This window comes from Heloderma suspectum, chromosome 6 (assembly GCF_057233095.1).
Source record: "Heloderma suspectum isolate Gila_16-S chromosome 6, 16-S_ref, whole genome shotgun sequence".
In the NCBI taxonomy this organism is placed as follows: Eukaryota; Metazoa; Chordata; class Lepidosauria; order Squamata; family Helodermatidae; genus Heloderma; species Heloderma suspectum.
The window spans coordinates 1,978,913-1,992,044 of NC_139463.1; positions in this window are offsets into that span (position 1 = coordinate 1,978,913).

Here is a 13,132-nt window from a genome sequence, read left to right on the forward strand (position 1 = left end):
ATCCTTTAACATTCCAAGATATAATTCTAAGTTTATTTGACATTTTTTATTACTAAAAAGAAAGAGAAGGAAAAAAGAAAAACAAGAAGAAACAAGAAAAAGTATCAATATGTTAATGATGTTACATAGGAAACCAAGCAGACAGAAACAGTCAAACTATGAGGGTTTTACAGAAGCTGTTAGTAAATCCCTAATAATCTCTAAAGGTTGTTTTGCCTCTTCCACTGACTGGACCATAACCCACTTCTTTCCCATCCAAACATTTAATTTAAATGGGATTTCTCAACGATATTTAATTTTCCTTTCTTGTAAACAGATTGTCAAAAACTTCAGGTCTTTCCTTTTTTTCAGTGTCTCAGGGTATAGATCAGAGAGAACCTGAATCTCTCTGTCATCAATTTTCAAGGTGTTTCCCAACCAGATCTTTTTTTGTATGGCTTCTTTAGTTTTAAGACTGGTAAATTTAACAAAAATGTCCCGAGGTAATTGCTTACAGTTTGCATAAACTGAGTTAGGCTGATTCTATTTCTATCGCATAGCAAATAGCTGGTTCAAAAATTATTTTATGCATTCCTCTAAGTAAGAAATTTCCTTCTAAGTAATTGGTAAGGTTTTGTCCTTCTAGACCTTCTTTTATTCCTCTAAGTTTCAAGTTACATTTCCACGTCTCATAATCTAATTGTTCTGTTCTTAGTCTTAATCTAACCATTTCAGTTTTAGAATCATGCTGTTCAGCAGCTATTTCCTGAAGAAATTCTTTCTGGTCACTTTTTTTTTTTTTAATAATACAAATTCTTCATTACGAGTTTTCAGTGTTTTTTCTGTGTCTACAAAACATTGTTCCAAACCTTTAACTGCAGTAGATATCTCACTTATTTTAGATAATATTTCTTTATCACATTCTTTAATCAGATTTGTTAGTGATACTTCTTCCTCTTTCTGTTTCTCTTCTATCTTTTTCAGTAGTGTTTGCTCAGTTTCCTTAACTTTTTCTATTGCACACACTTCAAATTCTTCAAATTCTTTAGTTATGAGTGCTTTGATTTCCTCTGCTAATGAACTAGACGTTCCTGCTTCATCTTCATCCTTTTCTGCTTTTTTATCCTTCCTACCCATCATAAAAAATATGGGATTTCCCAAATGTAAGTCCTGTTTCCATTCAGTTTATAACAGCTATAACAGTTAATTCTGCAACTAATTCATTTAACAACAAAATTATTCAAATATGGAAAATATCAAATGTGAGCAATTTGTTAGAAATTCAAGTCATCAATAATAGTCACTTCAATATATTCCTTGATTACAAAGATCAGTCTTACAAATTTATAAATCCTCAGTGATAAGTCCTAGAAAATTAATGAATCCGTTTGTTAGTCTCACCAATTCAGCTTACAACATAGGCCAAGTTAAGGTCAGTCAGTTACACTCCCAGCTCCAGTTCAGCTCCCAGTGCAGCTCTACGTGTGCTGCACTCTGCGCGTTGCTGAGGGGCGTGTTGAGGCGCTGGCCTCAGCTGCAGGTGCTGCTCTTATGAGGGCAGTGACCCGGAAGCAGATCTCCCCCCCAGCTGGTCTCGCTGCCGCTGTTGAGCTCTTCCTCGCCCCTCCCTCTCCAACGGAGTCGTGGGGCAGCTGGTCCCGCGGGTGGGGCAGACGAGGCAACTTGGCGCTGGCAAGACTCCTGGCGTGTTCTCTTTCTCTCCCCTCAGCCGCTGTCTAGTCTTTTGAAAGAAGAAAGGGCAGCTCTACATTTGGGAATAGTGGCTCTGAGAGTAAATCTACTCACCCAGCCCCCCTTCCTGATCCTGGACGGACATGTGCCTCTGTTTCCAGTACACACAGAGATATATGAGACCCCGGGGGTGGGCGGAGGCCCCTGCAATGTACAAGTTCTCTCTCCAGACACAACACAGCTATCATAATGATAGGCATTTTGCTAATAATCATAAGCATAACTTTACCTTTTTGGCAGAGTTCTGTTTGGCCTGAGGACATAAACATATGACACTCTACTCCACCATGTGGGCAGGTAACATTCCACAATGACTGTGATGGTAAGAAGTGCTTACAATCCATCCTTGTGGCATTTCCATTTCTCATTATTTTCTCTGTAATTTTGACTCTCAGTGTCTCTGCTCTCCATCTGACAATCAGACCTTTGCTAAATCAGTCCACAGCAATCAATGCCTTTGTAATGACATCTGAATTCCTAATGCTGGGGCCCCTCTCTGCCTGGCCCCCCACCCCTTCCTGCCCTCACATCATCAGCCCTTGCCTGTTGTTCCTGAAAGCTGTGTCAAGCACAGGAGGCAAGGAGTGAGCGAGGGAGGGGTCTGCCCAGTGGCAGATCTCATTGGAAAAGTTAATGGTGTGTTTCTGGAGTAATTAGAATGATTTAAGTGGCCTGCTAACGAAGTTCTTCAGATAAGAGGCCACGTCTCTCATGCTCTGTGTCTGTCATCTTTTGGAGAGGAATGGGCAGAGAAAGTAATGACGGGGAACCCACCCCCAGTGAGATGATCTGCCATGATACTGAGTAGGAATTAATTCTTCATATCCAGCATTTCTCCAGGATTGCCAGGTTTGTTCAAGCAACAAGCAGGACACAGCAGTGGAAACATGTGGGAAGTGTCTGGCGGCAAAAAGGGTGCCGAGCATGTCCTCTCTTCTAGGTGACCCAGCTTGGGTGGCTGTACAAGAGGCTCAGGCAAATTCCTGAACGCTAGACATGGGTAGCCAAAACCAGGGTGGAAATGCATCAACTCTCCCAAATTCTCCTTCTCAAATTTTATCATAGAACCATAGAATAGCAGGGTTGGAAGGGGCCTACAAGACCATCGAGTCCAACCCCCTGCTCAATGCAGGAATCCAAGTCAGAGCAGCCCTGACAGATGGCTGTCCAGCCTCGTCTTGAACGCCTCCAGTGTGGGAGAGCCCACCGCCTCCCGAGGTCATGCGTTCCATTGTCGTATTGCTCTAACAGTCAGGAAGTTTCTCCTGATGTTCAGCCGGAATCTGGCTTCCTGTAGCTTGACCCCTTGATTCCATGTCCTGCGCTCTGGCATGACTGAGAAGAGATCCTGGCCTTCTTCCCTGTGACCTTTCAAGTACTTGAAGAGCGCTATCCTATCTCCCCTCAGTCTTCTCCTCTCAAGGCTAAACATGCCCAGTTCTTTCAGTCTCTCTTCATAAGGCTTTGTTTCCAGTCCCCTGATCATCTTTGTTGCCCTCCTCTGAACCCTCTCCAGTTTGTCTGCATCCTTCTTAAAATGTGCTGCCCCGAAACTGGACACAGTACTCCAGTTGAGGCCTAACCAGTGCTGAGTAGAGGGGAACTGGTACTTCCCGGGATTTGGAAGCTATGCTTCTATTAATGCAGCCCAGAAGAGCACTGGCCTTTTTTGCAGCCATATCACATGGTTGGCTCATATTCAGCTTGTGATCGACAACAATTCCAAGATCCTTCTCGCTTGTAGTGTGGTTGAGCCACGTATCCCCCATCTTGTAACTGTGCATTTGGTTTCTTTTTCCTAGGTGCAGAACTTGGCATTTATCCCTATGAAATGTCATTCTGTTGTTTTCTGCCCAGCGCTCCAGTCTATGAAGATCACTTTGAATTTTGTTTCTGTCTTCCAAAGTATTAGCTATCCCGCCCAATTTGGTGTCATCTGCAAATTTGATCAGCATTCCCTGCACCTCCTCCTCCAAGTCATTAATACAAATGTGGACGAGCACTGGGCCCAGGACTGAGCCCTGCGGTACCCCACTCGTTGCCTCTCCCCAGTTGGAGAAGTTCCCACTGATAAGCACTCTTGGAGTCCGATTCTGGAGCCAACTGTGGATCCACCGGATCGTTGTTTCATGTAGCCCTCTTTGAGCTAGTTTGCTCATCAGGGTATCATGGGGCACTTTGTTGAAAGCTTTGCTGAAGTCGAGGTATATGATGTCCACAGCATTCCCACAGTCCACAAGGGAGGTGACTTGATCAAAAAATGAGATCAGATTAATCTGGCAGGATTTGTTCTTAACAAATCCATGTTGGCTTCGAGTAATCACGGCATTGTTTTCAAGGTGCTTCCAGATGGATTGCTTTATCATCTGCTCCAGAATTTTCCCTGGGATTGATGTCAGACTGACTGGTCTGTAGTTCGCAGGTTCCTCCTTTTTGCCCTTTTTGAAGATAGGGACAACATTAGCCCTCCTTCAGTCATCTGGCACTTCACCCGTCCTCCATGATTTCTCCAAGAGAATAGACAGCGGTTCTGAGAGTTCTTCTGCCAGTTCCTTTATTACATTAGGGTGCAGTTCATCTGGCCCTGGATATTTGAACTCATTCGAAGTAATTAGGTGTTCCTTGACCATACACCTATCGATCTCAAGCTGCAATCCTGCCCCTTCAGCCTGTACTTCGCCTTTGCCAGGGGGCTCATAGACTTTTGGGAGAAGAGACCCTCTTTTATGAGCCAAAAATGTGATGAGGCTGCAAAAAAGGCAAATGCTATTTTGGGCTGCATTAATAGAAGCATAGCTTCCAAATCCCAGGAAGTACTACTTCCCCTCTACTCAGCACTGGTTAGGCCTCATCTGGAGTACTGTGTCCAGTTCCGGGCACCACACTTTAAGAAGGATGCAGACAAACTGGAGAGCGTTCAGAGAAGAGCAACAAAGATGATCAGGGGACTGGAAACAAAGCCCTATGAAGAGAGACTGAAAGAACTGGGCATGTTTAGCCTTGGGAAGAGAAGACTTAGGGGAGATATGATAGCACTCTTCAAGTACTTGAAAGGTTGTCACAGAGAAGAAGGCCAGGATCTCTTCTCAATCATGCCAGAGTGCAGGACACGGAATCATGGGCTCCAGTGACAGGAAGACAGATTCCGGCTGAACATCAGGAAACACTTCCTGACTTTTAGAGCAATACGACAATGGAACCAATTACCTGGGGAGGTAGTGGGATCTCCCACACCAGAGGCATCCAAGACGAGGCTGGACAGCCATCTGTCAGGGATGCTCTGACTTGGATTCCTGCACTGAGCAGGGGGTTGGACTCGATGGTCTTGTAGGCCCCTTCCAACCCTACTATTCTATGATTCTATGATTCTAAGACTGAGCCAAAGTAGAAATTGAGCACTTCTGCCTTTTCTTTGTCATCTGTTATCATTTTGCCATCCTTATTTAATAGCTGAACCACCATTTCTTTCCTCTGCCTTTTACTATGCACGTAGCTGAAGAAAGCCTTTTTGTTGCTTTTAGCATCCCTCGCTAACCTCAGCTCGTTCTCAGCTTTAGCCTTCCTGATGCCATCCCTGCAATTCTGTGCTACCTGCCTGCACTCTTCCTTTGTTGCTTGGCCTTCTTTCCACTTCCTATATGTGTCCTTTTTTGTTTTCAGATCATCCCTAAGCTTTTTGTGAAGCCACATTGGCTTCTTTTGTTGTCTTCCACCTTCTTGTTGGAATTGTTTGTAATTGTGCCTTGAGGATTTCCTTTTTTAAAAACTCTCAGCCACCTTGGACTCCTTTTCTTGTTAGAGTCTCTTGCAATGGGACCTTACTTATCATTGTTCTGAATTTGTTCTGATTAAATTTGCTTTCCTAAAATCCAGGGTATGGGTTTGGCGACACTCGGCTTTTGCTTCCCTTAGAACCAAGAACTCAAGTACAACATGGTCGCTTTCCCCCAGAGTTCCTATAACTGCTACTTTATCCACTAAGTCATCTCTGTTGGTTAGGATCAAGTCAAGGATAGCCAATCCTCTACTTCCTTCCTCTACTTTCTGTAGGAGGAAGTTATCCGCCACACAAGTCAGGAATTTCCTGGGGGGGCCATGTTTTGCAGAATTTGTCTCCCAACAAAGATCGGGGAAATTGAAGTCCCCCATTACTACTACATCATGCTTCCTTGAAACATTGGGTATTTGCTTTTCAAAAGTTTCATCCTCGTCTTCTCCTTGGTTGGGTGGCTGGTAGTAGACTCCGACCACCAGGTTCCTTTTATTCTTTGCTCCATTTATTTTAACACAGATGCTCTCGATGGGGCTACCAAGCTCCTCCTCCTGTATTTCTGTGCAGAGATATGTATTTTTCACACACAGTGCAATCCCACCTCCCTTTCTGTTCCTCCTGTTCTTTTTGAACAAGTTATATCCTTCAATTGCTGTATTCCAGTCATGAGAGTCATCCCACCAAGTCTCAGTTACACCTATCATGTCATAATTTCCCTCCTGTATTAAGAGTTCAAGTTCGTTCTGTTTGTTTCCCATACTCTGGGCATTAGTATTCAGACATTGAAGACCATGTGCTTTATGGTCTGGCTTTCTTCCTACATGTTTGTGAAGACTATTATTGGGCACTATTAGAGCTGCTCTGTCCTTTGCGGTGCATGAGACTTTGTCCATTTTTGCCCTCAACTTTACATCTCCCTTCCCCTTAGGATTTGGTTTAAAGCCCTGCTGATGAAGTTCTTCATGCTGTGGCCAAACACATTCTTCCCATCCTTTGTGAGGTGCAACCCGTCCCTTGATTCTTCTGACAGACTCCCAAATACATTAATGTTTAATTTCTGTCATTGACATCAGCCTTTTCCACTCTGGGGTTTCCACAGCAAGGGAAAGTGGGGGTGAATATACGATATGAAAGAATACAAAGAATCCTAGTATTGGAAGAGACACTGGAGATAATCTAGATGGTTGGCATGCAATAGCATTTAGTATTTTATGGTATGGGATAGTGAACATGTAATAGCAATTAGTATCTGACAGCATTTGTTAGATGAGATGCTGCAGAATTTTGTTTGCTTTTCTGTTTTAACAGCATACGAAAAGGCTTAGAAAAACAAGAATGCAGAAACCCGCCACAGCATAAAACAAAACAGCAGACAGAGACACAAAACAAGTAAGATAATAAAACTTCAAACACAGATTGATAAATGCATATAAAATTAATATACAGAGAAACAACAATCATGAAAATCATTTACAATGACTAGAAGCTTTTGAAAGCCTTGGAAAGGAAGGCTCGTTTAAGTTGTTCCTGAAAGGATAAGAGCGGTGGTGGTTCCCTCGGCTGTTGGGAAGGGAGGGGCCTCTCCCAAGTGAGATGGCACTGCTGAGAAGCCCCCCTCCCCCGACTGCTTGCCACATGCCTGACCTCTCCTGGTGATGGCGCTCGGAGGCAGGCCTCTGATGCGAAGGGTTCATGTAGCTAAAGGAGGCCCGTTACATATCCTGGTCCCAAGCCGTTTAGGACTCAAAGGACCAAGACTTGCCCTTGAGTTGACCATGGAAATATACTGGAAACCAATGCAGGTGTTTTAGAACAGGATACTAGAAGAGTGCAGTTAACAGTTTGGCTGAACCGTCTGAAGTTTTCGAATGGTCTTTGAGGGCACCCTAGCACATCAGAATAGTCCAGCCTGGAAATTATGAGAGCATGGATGAGTGTGGCAAAGCTATTTCTGTCTGAGAGGATTACAGGTGGTACACATGTCCAGCCTAAGCCGGGGAAAGGTATTTTGTGCCATGGATGCACTGTGACTGAGCACCCAGAGTAAGGGCAGGATCTAGCAGCAGCCCCCATGTTGTGAATGTATTCTTTAAGCAGAGTGCAGCCCTGTCCAGAGTATTTGACAGCTGACAGACATCCCATGAGGCTCCATATCTGATGCCTGCCAAAAGCAATCAAGGGATGCAAACAAGTTGAAAGCACTCAAATTTCAAAACCGGAGGCAAAATGTCTCACATTTGATGTGTGGCATTTTAAATTTCACATTCAAATCGGAGAGGCAAAATGGGGACCTTCACCAATGAATGTTTGCAAATATTCGTTTCAGTTCTGGATGGAAGCTCCTGCCCTGTGTGCTCACTGAAGACCCCCCCCCCGGGGGCTGGAAGTGGAGAAGCACTGGCAGCACAGCCCTTTCCAGGGATCCTGCTCAACAGTGCAGCAAACTGTGAAATCCAACAACTTCTGTAAATGGGCAAAGCCTGAATTAGGAGTATATAACATTCAAATTCTGTCTGCAAGCCAATTCCAGTTCAGAGAATTTGTTGGAGGATTTTATGTTGCAAATTGATTTTAGAATGATTGCAGCCTCTTTGCTCAGGCAGTGCCCATATCGAAGCCCCAGTAAAGCCAGTCAGCAGCTACAGACAGCGCGACCGTCTGCTCCCAACATCTTTGCCTGCTGCCCTTCTCAACTACTCCACTGCTGCAGCACCGGGAACATCTGCCTGTGTTTTGGCCCTGGGCAATGAGCTTCCACGGCAATGGCTTCTGCTGTCCTGACAGCTGCCTGTGGTCCTCACGGCTCTGACAGTCTGACAGGCAGAGCTGGCATAGGGTTTCATCCAGGCCTTGGATGTAGATAGCAGCAGAATTCCACTGCAAAGACTTTGCAGCCAACTCCCTCCCTGCCATGCAAATAGTGCTCTTCTCTTGGCCATTCCAGCTTCCTCAAGCCAGGATCACACAGAATAATCCCCCACTGCACTCTTCAGTCCCTGGAATATGCCTGCATCTTGGAATCGCTGATAGCTTTTGCACATATTGTGCAAATGTTCCAGGGAATTGCTTGCTCGGAACATGCAAAGGGAACAGCATCATCTTGCTCTGCTGGAACCTAGCATGGCAATTTATGTTCCCTCTTATGTTCAAATCTGGTTCCAGATCTAAATCAAGCTTTATTGATCTTGCCTCAGAACTTCAAGAAGGATGTCATCTCTGTATCAGGCCTAAGTGTTCTCTAGCAAGCATTGGCTAGTACAGCATTCTCCATCACCTGCAGGATAGCAGAGAGCCAAGTGCCTTTGGCTTCAAGGAAAGAAATTCTGCCTCTTCTCAGAGTTCCTAGTCATGTGAGACTAGAAAAGAGGGCTTTAGAGCAAGAGGGGCTGGCTTGAACCCGGGACCCTCCCCTTGACCCAAGATTATAGAACTCAATCTTCTCCATCCCTTACTAGTGTTGTCTCTGCCTAAAGGCGCAATCCTACAACTCCCAGCATTCCCCAGCCAGCATTCCCCAGCCTACAAAAGGGAGTTGTAGGACTTCTGTCTGTCTAAACAAGCATAGGATTGTGCCCTAAATCACAGAATCATAGTGCAGAAAAGTACCTCAACCCATCGTTTCCACCCCATGCTGCAGCAAGACAGGACCGCTCATCTCCCCTGGTTAATGTATGCAATCCATACTACAGTTTGCCTTGAGCAGAGAACCAAGGTTCTGTCTGTAGTGATGGGCACTAGCCTAGATGGCTCAAAAAGGCAATCAGACAAATGGATGGAGGGGGAGGGGGAGAGGTTGCCAGGAGTCATTAGTTATGATGACTATTTGGAATCTCCGTGTTCAGAGGAAGTGCACCACTGAATAATCCCAAACACTGGAGCGCAATAGCAGGAGAGGGTGGTGATCTCAATGCCTGCTTGTGTGCTTCCTGGAGGCTTGTGGCTGACTACTCTGGGACACTTGATGGGCCTTGGTCTGATCTGGGGTTCTTCTTCTGCTGTAGGCGGAGCAGGCACAGGTCATTCCAGGAAGCATGTCAAGCTGAGGGAGACAGCCCCAGTCCCTTTCAGATGACGCCGCTCTTTACAGATGGGTTGTGACTACAGACACACAAAAGCTCTGCAGCTGTGTCCTCCGTAGCCCTTCATCTGTAGAGATGTTTACAGGTCCCCTGAAACAGTGCCCTCCTTATGTCACCTCCTCTCCTGCTTCCTACAAAGCCTCCGAAATTAAGAATCAATCCAATTATTCAGGCCCATAAACAACATCATAAAAATAACATCAATTTGCACTGAAAGGCGCTGCATTAATGTGCTGAAATAATGATGCACTTTTACAACATGAACTTACAATCAGTCTTGCTTTTAGCACAGCAAAACAGCAGGCGGAAAAGGTTCAATTCACAGCCTTGACTGAGGTGGCCTGAATTAAGGGGGACCCTTTTGGGAAACTTTTTAATGACGGGTCTCTTACCTGCAGAGGCCCTGGCTTTTCCTCTCATGTGTGCCTGACAGGACTCCGTTGACAAGGGACTCCAATTTAGACTGTGCAGTGGACTTGACTGAATCACTGGTGCTTTCTGTTGCACTACAACCTTTCCCCTAACATGCTTTGAAGCAAATAAAAGGATTCTAGGAGATACACTCATGGGTCCCCCGGCCTGGCAGATACATCACTCCAGAAGGATACAACTGCAGCACTTGACCTCCTGGAATATCTTTGATGCCTGCAGTGAGCTGGAAAAACTGGCCTACAACCCCATCACTCAGTGTGGTGTGTCAGAGCATTCACACAGATGCTCGTTCTTTGGAGAATTCACCACCTGTTTGACTGCACCCTTTCACACAGGGCAGCTCAACTCATGGAGAAGGGGGCCAGATCATGCCTGCTTCATCTTAGATCATGGCATGATCTAAATTCAGACCAGATCCTGTGTGATCCTGTAGACGTACACATGGACTGTGGTTGAGATGCTGTCCTCCCACTCCTTGTATTGAGCGCACACAGTTTTTCAGGGTTTGAAAAGGCTATCAATGGCTACTGGTCCAGACAACTCTATGCTACCTCCAGTATCAGAGGCAGCATGCCTATGTACACCCGTTGCTGGGGAACATGGGTAGGAGGGCGGTGTGGCACTCCTGTCCTGCCTGGAGGGTTCCTGTGGGCAGCTGCTTGGTCATTGTATGAACAGAATGCAGGACAAGATGGACCTGTGGTCCAGTCCAGCTTTAGGGCTCTTCTGATGTCTGCGTGTCAAGAGGAAGAGAGAGTGCTGTTTTGGGCCAATCAGCCTGCTTGCCCATGTAGCCCAGTATGTCTGCTCTAAATGGCAGCAGCTCCCAAGGGTCGCAGGCAGAGGGAGATTTACCCCATCACCAGCTGTGACTATTTTAACTGGAGATGCCAAGGATTGAACCTGGGGCCTTCTGAATGCAAGGCAGGTGCTCCACCGCTCAGGTAGGATCCCCCCGCCCCCAGCACGTTCTTATGTTACAAGGGCAGGGGTAGTTGCTGCTTCCATGGTCTTGCTTTCCACATTACTCCAGTAAATTCTGGAAATCAGGTGTATGTGTGTGCATGTGTGTGACGACACTGGTTATTACTTCATAAGGCACTACCATCTGGGAGAGAAATGGGGGGCATTCAGAAGCAGAAACAATTATGGTCTTGCAGCATTAGCACTGAGCCTCTGTTGGAAAAAACTCCAACTCTGAAACCCATGGACTGCAATCATACCACTCTAGTCTCTGGCATGGAGAGTCTCGTCTCTCGCCAGAACTCTTTGGAGAGTTCCAGCCAGCAGGATGCAGGCTGCATACTCCTTGCTGATGCTACATTGGTCTTCCAACACTCCCTGTCACATTTTACAGCAGGCCCCAGCCAGCTCTTCATAAATATTGAATGGCGAAGTATTTACATACTCCGTCCTGGTTTATAAATAGCAACGATGAGCACTCTTCCCCAGGAGTCATCTTTGCAGATAAATTCCAGTCCATGGTATTTGGCCAAAGTCAACGTGAGTGGAAGGGAGCCTTCCCAAGCCGCAAGCCCTGAGTCTCTCTGCCGGGGCAAAGGCCAGCCGCGAAGCCTTGAGGAGTTAATGGGCACCATGGAAAAGGTTAGGCTTTAATCACAGATCTTTGGAGAAATCTTTGCTGAACCTTGACTGAAATGTTTATTCGTTGCCTGTGGAAAGGGCAGTGGAATCCAGAGAAGGCCCCCTGTGGGGAGCTGCCTTTTTAACTAAGCAAATGCAAGAAGGCTTCCTTCAGAGCAGAGGTAAGGAGCAATGCTGGAAGTGCTACAGTGGGCTCTGAAGGATGCACCTGGACTGGTTCAAGGCTGCCTCTCTGCACATGAACTAGCCCTTGAAAATGAAATTCAAAATGAGGACTATTTTTATTTTTGCTTTATGGGGGGCATCTTTCTTTAAAACAATGCCAAGGTCCTGGACTATTTTCCTTTCTTTTTTAATTTGGGTTCATAAGGGGCTCCTTGAGCAGTGATGTTTTTCCCACTCACATTTTAAAAAATACATGTTGAGAGATGGCTGGAATATGCCCCCCAATTAACAGCTCTTTCTAAGGCTGGAGGAATCAGATGGGCATCCGAGAGCCAGCCTCCCAAGGCCACCTCCTGTTTGCCTCTGAACAGACCCAATGGGAGCCTGCTGAGAGAGAAGGAGGAGAGGGCTGCTCCTTGCAGGGCTGGCCCAAGACATTTTGCTGCGTCATTCCCATTCCATGTGCAAAAGCTGACCAGACTGGCATATGAATCTGACGTCAACACTGGCAATGGGATGGCATCGTCCACTTCAGCTCAGGGCAGCAGGCAAGCTCTGGTGGTACGGGACAGCTGGCACACAGAGGGATGTATGAGAAATTCATTTCCACTGGTTTTTTATCAGGATTTAACCAATTCGGACCTTCTGGGCCAAATGTGGACTTGGACTCAATCTGCAGTCAAAATCCATTTCTGAGCTTGCAATGTAATTGGCTGACCCCCAAAATGCATTTGACAGCATGTGTACATTTGAAAAATGCACATGAAAAAATGTGTACTTTTGAAAAATGCTCACACATATGCTTTAATCAATGGGAGAAAAATGCAAACATTTTAAAGATGCACACAGTTGATGTGTACATTTGGAAAAATATGCACAGATGTTCATGCAAAAAGGAAAAAACAAAGCATGCAATCTGATACGGACTCGAGTCAGAATGAGCTTCAAGGTGGAATTTGGAGAACTTCAGTGAGCTCAAGTTTTGCTGATTCGCACACCCCTAGGCACACACAGAGCTCTACCGTCCCTGCCACTCCTTGCTTCCCAGCATTGCCACCTGAGGCGGCCACCTTGCTCTGTCTCATGGTATGGCCAGCTCCGCTTGCTCATGGCCTGGTTTAGGAGCTAGAGAGGGCCTCTTAAAGAGGCCTCAGGCATTGCAAGGAGGTATCCAGGGCCACTTCTGAGGGACCTTCAGTAAACCCCTTTAAACTGGAAGTTGCAGGGGACATGCAGTTATAACATCCTCCCTAGCTGGCTGTCAAGAGCACCCTAGCTGCCTCTTTCAGCCTACTTCAATAGCTAACTCAAGACACAGACAAAAGGATTCTTTTCAAGGCTTTAATCC